The sequence below is a fragment of the Mus musculus genome, chromosome 4, assembly GCF_000001635.26.
Source record: "Mus musculus strain C57BL/6J chromosome 4, GRCm38.p6 C57BL/6J".
NCBI lineage: Eukaryota > Metazoa > Chordata > Mammalia > Rodentia > Muridae > Mus > Mus musculus.
In genome coordinates, this window is record NC_000070.6 from 134377907 (window position 1) to 134385345 (window position 7439).

The window sequence follows — 7439 nt, forward strand, 5'->3', positions numbered from 1 at the left end:
AACATAAATAAGTGGCACTAAGGGCCATGAAGGTGAACAGGCACTGTGCACATGCCAGCGTTTATACCTCAGGCTGCAGGCTGAGTTTTGAGGCCTGGCCATTCCCAAGGGACAGGGCTCTTTGAAATGCAAGATTGGCCCAACTGAGTAAGTAAATTTCAAAGCTTGATCCTGAAATAATTTTATTGTCCCCAACATGTTCCACTGAAATAGACTCTCTGATGGTTTCTGAAGCCGAGGAGCCCTCAAGGGAGTTCCTGGCCCATCTCAGCGCTGCCCACACCCAGACGCCTTCATGTCAGCCCCAGCACCTGGGGATTAACCAGGAGAGCCAGGCTGTTACCTAGCAAGCAGGTTGCCTCAGCCCCTGTAATTAAGAGGCTGCCTTCCAAGCAGAGGCAAGAGGATTCATTTCTCCCCCTCTCCCTCCCCAGGGTCGGCTGCTTGGCATCTGGAGCTATGTCCGCTTTCTGGGAGTGCTTTGAGAGCTGGGGAGGGGGCGGGGTCCGAGAGCTGGGGGCGGGGTCTATGGTGGGGCAGGAAGCAGGTCCAGAGGTGAGCCCTGAGGAGGAGAAAAGGGGCCGTAGTTCCACAGTCTCATTTCTCTCTTGAGTCTTGGCTTACTTCTGCAGCCTGGCTGTGTTACCTGAGGTCACTGCTGTTGTAGCTGATGGAGCCGTGCAAGAGCTGGGCCCAGACAGACAGAGCCCCATTCAATTCTCCTAACTTCGAGAAGAACTAGGCCTTCTACGGAGAAGGGGAGGGAAGATGGCTCTGCAGGGCTGCCTAGCTAGTGGAGAATCGAGCTGGTACCCAGAGCGATCTGACAGCAGCTGTGTACTGAGTCCCACTGTGGGCCAGACATTGTATTCCACTTCCTGTCCATCTTGAACCCTGGGGGTATCACGGCCTTAAAAAATCCCTTTACTAAACCACCAAGGCCAGAAGTGTCATTGTGACATTGTACAGGACACAACAGGGCGGGACCACTTGTGAATTTCAGGCCTGGAACAGGATGGGCCTCTTAGAATGTACCAGATGTCTCTGGTTGTCCATCAACTTCCTCCCATGCCAATCTGAAACAAGCCCTGAAGCCTAGCTCCCATCTTTTCACCCCTACACCCCCCCCTGCCCCGTTCACCACACCCCTACCCTAGTTCTGCTGCCACCACTTGGCAGCAAGGTCATGGCATTGGCCTCTGGTCTCTGGTCTCCTCCCTGTCTCCTCAACAGCCCAGTGTGGCCTCGATTCTTACTGAGGCTCTCTCTGTGAAGTGAGTTAGCAGCTGGCCCTGGACTTTTCAAATGTGTAGCCCTGGGCTCAGAGCACCAGGACAAGGTACCAAAGACGCAGGGATACTCGCTAGGCCCCGTGCTTACTGAAATGGTGCACATAGGCCAGGCCTTACCTTCCCGTGGCACCTCCCTCCTGCCGCCTGGCTGTTGAGGCAGTTCTTTGGATGCCCTCCCAGGACATAATGTCAACCCTCTTCTCGAGATCTGTGAGAAGTCTTTTAATGGAAGATGCTGTGATTTGTGGCCCTTGTCATTTAAGTGATAGCACAGTCAATATTTATTTATATTCTTTTGTGTGTATGTGGGTGTAAGCATAAGGACACGTGTGTTGGCGGTCCTGTGTCTACAAGTCTGTGGAGCCCCAAGGCTGACATTGGGAGTCATGTTCAATCACTCTCCGATTTATTCATTGAGGCAAGGCTTCTCAATCAAAACCAGAGCTTACCTCTTTGTCTAGTTCAGCTATCCAGCTTGCTCTGGGTTTCCCCTGTCTCTTCCTGGAATGACAGGTGGGCTGACACACCCGGCCAGTATTTACATACTTGTGGAGCAACCTCTTTATGCACTGAGCCATCTCCCCAGTCCCTGTAGCCAATGCTTTAAAGCCGGTCCCCGGTAGCTTCTATCAGACTTAGAATAAGATCCACACAAGCTTTGTACGATGACACAGGCCCGTGAGCAACAAGCAGTTTGCTGAGGCAGGAGGATTGCTGTGAGTTCAGTCCTAGCCTGAGCTACTAGCAAGACTGTCTTAGGTTACTCTTCTCATCCCTGTGACAAAATACCAGATAGGGAGAAGGTCACTTTGATGTCGTGTGACTATCCTGCTGGTGTGTGTGTGTGTGTGTGTGTGTGTGTGTGTCAGGAGCAGGGGGGTGTTAGAGGACTGCAGAGGAGCATGGGGGAGGAGGGGAGCAGGGGAGGAGAGACATCGATACTGGGTTTGAGAGAATGTACTGAAGCAGGAGACCATAAGAGAAGAGAGGTGGTCCGGTGTGTGATCAGCAGTCACTCTGCCTGAGGAAGAGGAGTGGAGCCTGGCTTTCAGGAGGACACTGGTCGGAAGCATTCAGGGATTTTGACAAGGGCTGACACCTTTGTCTCAAGGTTGTAACTGGCCCCAGAAGGGTAAGTAAGGGCTGATAGGAACATCCAACCTGTTCCAGCATCAGCCGCCATCCCTAAACACTTGAGAGTTTCGTCCCTCCAGGCTGCCTTACCCTTGGCAGGAGGTTCAGCCTCTGCCAGGCTTTTGATGGGGTCTGTGATAGCAGGGCTGGGAGCCAGAAAGGGAAGAGTGGGAGTGGGAATCGGGCTCTGCCTTGGCCTCTGGCACCTCTGCGCTGGCTCTGTCTCCACCAGGCATTTCTGACTAGAGATTCTGGGAAGCAGGTTGTTGCTAAGGCCAAGTAAACTCTCAAAGGCCTGGAGGGAGACAGAAAGTAGGATGCGAAATGCCCCCTGCTCTCCTCTCTCTGCCCTGCTCTCCTCCCTCTGCCCTGCTCCCCTCCCTCTGCCCTGCTCTCATCCCTCTGCCCTGCTCCCTTCCCTCTGCCCTGCTCCCCTCCCTCTGCCCTGCTCCCCTCCCTCTGCCCTGCTCCCCTCCCTCTGCCCTGCTCCCTTCCCTCTGCCCTGCTCCCCTCCCTCTGCCTGCTCCCCTCCCTCTGCCCTGCTCCCCTCCCTCTGCCCTGCTCCCCTCCCTCTGCCCTGCTCCCCTCCCTCTGCCTGCTCCCCTCCCTCTGCCTGCTCCCCTCCCTCTGCCTGCTCCCCTCCCTCTGCCCTGCTCCCCTCCCTCTGCCCTGCTCTCCTCCCTCTGCCCTGCTCCCCTCCCTCTGCCCTGCTCTCATCCCTCTGCCCTGCTCCCTTCCCTCTGCCCTGCTCCCCTCCCTCTGCCCTGCTCCCCTCCCTCTGCCCTGCTCCCCTCCCTCTGCCCTGCTCCCCTCCCTCTGCCCTGCTCCCCTCCCTCTGCCTGCTCCCCTCCCTCTGCCCTGCTCCCCTCCCTCTGCCCTGCTCCCCTCCCTCTGCCCTGCTCTCCTCCCTCTGCCCTGCTCCCCTCCCTCTGCCCTGCTCCCATCCCTCTGCCCTGCTCCCTTCCCTCTGCCCTGCTCCCCTCCCTCTGCCCTGCTCCCCTCCCTCTGCCCTGCTCCCCTCCCTCTGCCCTGCTCCCCTCCCTCTGCCCTGCTCCCCTCCCTCTGCCTGCTCCCCTCCCTCTGCCCTGCTCCCCTCCCTCTGCCCTGCTCTCCTCCCTCTGCCCTGCTCCCCTCCCTCTGCCCTGCTCCCCTCCCTCTGCCCTGCTCCCCTCCCTCTGCCCTGCTCCCCTCCCTCTGCCCTGCTCTCATCCCTCTGCCTGCTCCCCTCCCTCTGCCCTGCTCCCCTCCCTCTGCCCTGCTCCCCTCCCTCTGCCCTGCTCCCTTCCCTCTGCCCTGCTCCCTTCCCTCTGCCCTGCTCTCCTCCCTCTGGGCTCTGTAGTCCCCACTACTTCCTACCCAGGGTTCTGGTGATCCTGAGGTCACACCCAGGCCTGGAATTAGGAGAGAGGAAGAATAGGGGGTTCCCAGAGACGCCACTTTCTGTGGCCAGGAATCAAGATGTCACAGCAGAATAGGTAAATGGGAGTTTTGACCCTGGTTCTGCCCATCTTTGAATAGAGAAGACCCTTACAAGCCACCTGGCTTTGCTCTCCTTCTGTTTCCTGCCTACAAAACTGGGCGTGGTATGACTGACATTTTAAATCTATCATGCTAACCCGCTGAGTGTCTAAGCACCGGGCACAGACTTGGTCTTCTCTGATGATGGAATGACATTTGGAATTTGTCAGAGCAAGAGGACAGGATGGAGTGAGGATGAGTGCCGTGGTTTGGATGTGAAATGCTGTCTAAGTTTGGTTTATATTGCTGTGAAGAGACACCATGACCGAGGCAACTCTTATAAAGGCAAACATTCCTTTGGGGCTGGCTTACAGGCTCAGAGGTTCCATTCATTATCATCATGGCCGGAAACCATGGAGGTTTGTAGGGAGAGATGGGGAGGAGCAGAGAGTTCTACACCTAGATGTGAAGGCAGCTGGAGACTGTGTGTCACACTGGGCATAGCTTGAGCATCGGAGACCCCAAATCTCCATCTCCACAGTGACAGAATCCTCCAACAAGGTCACACCTCCTCCTCCGAGGCCACACTTCCTGATAGCACCACTCCCTACCCGCCAAGCATTCAAATACAGGAGTCTATGGGAGCCATTCCTATTCAAACCACTACACAAGCCTAAAACAGGCTTATGTGTCAAACAAAAGCTTAGTCCCCAGCTGGTGGCACAGTGTCTTTTAAAAGATAGGGTCTTATATAGCCCAGGCTAGCCCCAAATTCATTATGTAGCCAAGGATGACTTTGGCCTGATCTTTTGTCTATGCCTGGGATTATAGGCAATGCTACCACATCCAGTTTTATACTGGTGCTGGGAATGAAACCTGGGGCTTTCTGCACACTCAGCAACCACTCTACCAGCTGAGCCACATTCCCAGCTGAAGGCACCATTGAGAAGTGACTGTTGCTCATCAAGGCGCTGACTTTACCAGTGAGTTAATCCATCAATGAGGTCAGGGCTAATGGACCATTAGGAGGCAGGGCCTGGTGGGAGCAAGTAGGTTCCTGGGAGTATATCCTAGGGGGTGCTGTTAGGAGAAAGCGGTGGAAAGGTACCTAGTTCTGGTTGGAGCCAAGGAATGTGGCAAAGTCGCACCCCACGAAACAGATCTAGGGCAAGAGGTTTGTTAAAGGGGGAAGGGAAGGGGGAGAGTTAAAGGCTATCTTGGAGTGGGGACATGAGAGAGAGAGAACAGACAGAATGAACGAGACAGAGGGAATGAGAGACAGAAAGGGAGGGAGAGAAAGAGGAAGGGAAGGGGGGAGAAAGGGAAATAAGGAGGGAGACAGGGGAGGGGAAGAGGAAGAGTCAAGGCCTTTTACACACTTCGAGTGGTGACCTAAGCTGCTGCAGGGAGTTGCTGAAAGGCAGGTTGGGGAGCACCTAATTTACAGCGGGTGTCTCCTCTCCACACCCCTTCCCGTTGTCTCTGCCTTCTCTCCACTATGAGGTGAGCCACTTTGCACCGTTTTGCACTTGCTGCCATGATGTTTGGCCTTACCGCGGGCATGGGAAGCAACTGGACAGAAGCCAGATCCTGAGTGAAGGTGCTCCCAGCAGCTGGAACGACCTTCCCACCAAGGCAACTGGGCGGGGGGCGGGGGGAGGGGGTAAAGGATATAAGGTGGGCAACCGACAGTGTCCTCGGGGACTTTTCACGCCCATGTTCCCTTGTTTGAAAAATAGGAAGGCTGTTTTCTGTTCTGGAAAGAAAAAGGTATGTTCCACTGGAGAATTAAATAAGAAAAAACACTACTTAACAACACATGAGACATACGGTGTCTTAGTTAGGCTTTACTGCTATGAACAGACACCATGACCAAGGCAACCCTTACTAGGACAACATTTCATTTGGGGCTGGCTTACAGGTTCAGAGGTTCAGTCCATTATCATCAAGGTGGGAACATGGCAGCATCCAGGCAGGCATGGTGCAGGAGGAGCTGAGAGTTCTACATCTTCATCTGAAGGCTACTAGGAGAAGACTGACTTCTCAGGCAGCTAGGAGGAGGGTCTCAAAGCCCAAACCCACAGTGACACACCTACTCCATCAAGGCCACACCCACTCCAACAAAGCCCCACTGTTAGGAGCAGGTGTGGCGGCAGTCCTAAAGGCGCCAGGGACTGCAGCTAAGTCATATGACTTGCACCTGACTTCCTCATATAAGACACAAACATCTTGAGTGCTGCGCAGGTGTACCAGGATACAGGTGAATCCAATTTGGTGGAGATTTGCCCCTGCTGCCCTGATTAGCTGAAGCTGCGTGCCTGGTGAGGTGGCGTGGCCTGCTGTGCGTGGATGGGAACTGAGAGTATAAAAGAGTGAGAGGCCCGGGTTAGAGGGAGGATTATTATTCGAGAGAGGATTATTATTCGAGAGAGGATTACTATTCGGGGGGAGATATAAACAAGGGAGATATATAGAGAAAGAAGAAATAGGACTGAATAAACGTGTGCAGAAGGATCCTGTAGCAGCGTCGTTCTTGCTGGCGAGTTGGGGGCGCGCTCGAGAAGTGGTGCCGAAACCCGGGACAAGAAACATCTTCAGGCACAAGCGAAGACCCCCTGCTACAGGGAGGATTCAGAACTGCATCACAGGGAAGGAGTGGTTAATAAAGGTTCCCGTAAAACAGACTGTTGAGAAGGATCCAGTGTGGATTCAGAACTCTTCAGCTGGGGAACGGTATTGATGAAGAGAAAGAAGAAAGATGAAGACTGAATAAGCTGCTGTTAGAAGGACTGGTGGTCGTGTCGTTCTTGCTGGTCGAGAGTGGGCGCGACAATTGGTGGCCCGTACGGGGAACCGACTCCCCCACTGAGTTCAGAACTTTCAGCAGTCAGTGGTTGCCGGCAGGGTAAGTTCACGGTGAGTGAAACTTGCGACCCCAGGAGTTTGGGAAGGACCTCGGATAAAATAGAGGTGAGCATAAAGTTGCCAGGAAGTAGGCACAAAGTAACCCAGGAGTTTGGGAAGGACCTCCGATAAAATAGAGGCGAATATAACGTTGCCAGGAAGCAGGTACAAGGTAACTAAAGGTTCATGGCTTTGGGACAAGTTAAGGTTCACGGTTTCAGGATAGATTAAGGAACTATGATAACCTCAGTGTAGTGATCAAGAGATCCTCGCTGTGTAGTTATGCTTTTTTCTCCCATTGACCCTTTGTGGGTAGGTCTGATAGTTTTGGTCTTGTTTGTTCTGATATATGGACTCTGTTACTGTTTGAAACTGTGTGTAGAGGCAGTCAAGACAGGTCAGAAAATCCTTACAGAGCAACAAGAAAGTATGTCGGAAGAGGAAAAGGGCTTAAAAAGAAAAAGGAAAAAGAAAGGAGACACAGTGTTATCAGGTGGACAGAAAGGACAGGACAACAGAGCTGAGGCGGAGGAGGAAGGTGAATTAGCTTCTGCTCCCCCTCCCTATGCCTCCTCGGCAGCCATCTATGGGCAGACCTTCTGTCCGGAGGTCTGGAAAGAGGATAGATTCTCCTTGCTGGGATGTCCTATT